This window comes from Arachis duranensis, chromosome 5 (genome assembly GCF_000817695.3).
Source record: "Arachis duranensis cultivar V14167 chromosome 5, aradu.V14167.gnm2.J7QH, whole genome shotgun sequence".
Classification (NCBI taxonomy): domain Eukaryota; kingdom Viridiplantae; phylum Streptophyta; class Magnoliopsida; order Fabales; family Fabaceae; genus Arachis; species Arachis duranensis.
The window spans coordinates 78,980,620-78,982,069 of NC_029776.3; positions in this window are offsets into that span (position 1 = coordinate 78,980,620).

The following is a 1,450-nucleotide window of genomic DNA, read 5'->3' on the forward strand; positions in this document are numbered from 1 at the left end:
GCAAACAAAATTGATCTTTCAATAGGGGTTATTGTTCCTTGGAAAATTAGGTGACCAAGAAATCGGATTTTTGTTTGGAAAAGAACAATTTTTGGTTTAGAAACAGCAAGTCCATTTTTTTGGATGATGTACATAAAAGTTTTAACAAAAAATGTAGTTGAGTCATCTACTCAACCCTCAAGTAGTCAAACAGCCAGACAAACAAAGGCAGATTATGCCTTCCCAATCCAAACCTTGTTGGCCTTACAAGATGCAGGCCTTACAATACTCCATAAAAAATCCTGGGCTGACATATGTGACAGCTCAGATGAAGATGAAATTGACCTTACCAAACTTATCTCACAAATGGCAACTCAAAAAACCATTTGCAATGATCCTAAAGGAAAAACAATTGCCCAAACCATGCCACCTCAACCAAACCAAACCCAGCATGTCAAGACTCAATCAAAACAACCAACCACATACATTTCAAAAAACAAGTTCTCATCTGTCCTTGTTATGGAACCTGAGTTTTGGGAAAAATCACCTTTTAAAGTTATCCCTAAAGTCTTTCCACCAGGATTCCATTTTAAACCAACAGCCTTAAACAAAACCAGACAGTTTTATGAATTCATATTAGTGGATTCAGATTCAGTCTCAATAAAACATTACAAAGATCCTAAAGATGCCACCAACATAACTCATTCAACCATTCAAATTCTAAAAGTACTCACCCCTAATCAATTTGGTAAAAACCCAAACAATACAAAAAAATTCTCTAATCCTTATGACCCGATAGGATATTCTTATTGGGATTATGTGGATGCCTGGACAAGAGTATTTTGGTTACAAAATAATCAGAACAGACATTCTTGGCTCATCTATTTCAAGAAAAATACCAATTATCAATTCCCAAATTGGTTCTCCCAATGGTGGGATTACTTTGGTCCTCTACCAGAAATCTTGCCCCCACCTGCCGACGAGGGGTTCAAAATTTTCACCAAAAAATTTGACCAACAGGAAACAAGCATTCCTGTAGATCTTCAATTTTTCTCTGTTTTTTCCCTGGCCTGGGTATTCTCATGGCAGTACAGGTACGACAAACAAGAACATCCAAAAGCACCACCTATGCTTCAAAGAAATGCCTTTGTAAAATGGTGGTCTCAGTTTGATGCCGCCATGGCCCATCCAGATAAAGTTCGAAATTGGTTCAAAGAGCACCCCAAGTTCACCAAACCATTCGACCATGAAGAAACAGTATTCCTCAACCAGAAAGCCCAAATTGCAGCAGCCCTTGCAGGAGCCCAATCAAAAGAAACCTTAGCAAGACACCTTCAACAAATCATGCAAATGATCGATAAAGACAAAAAACACAAAGACGATTCTACTCCCTCAGAAGAATCATCAAGTGATTACAATCAAAATGAAGACGATTGCTTTGGAATCAATCTAGGAGAAGATTAGATCTTAA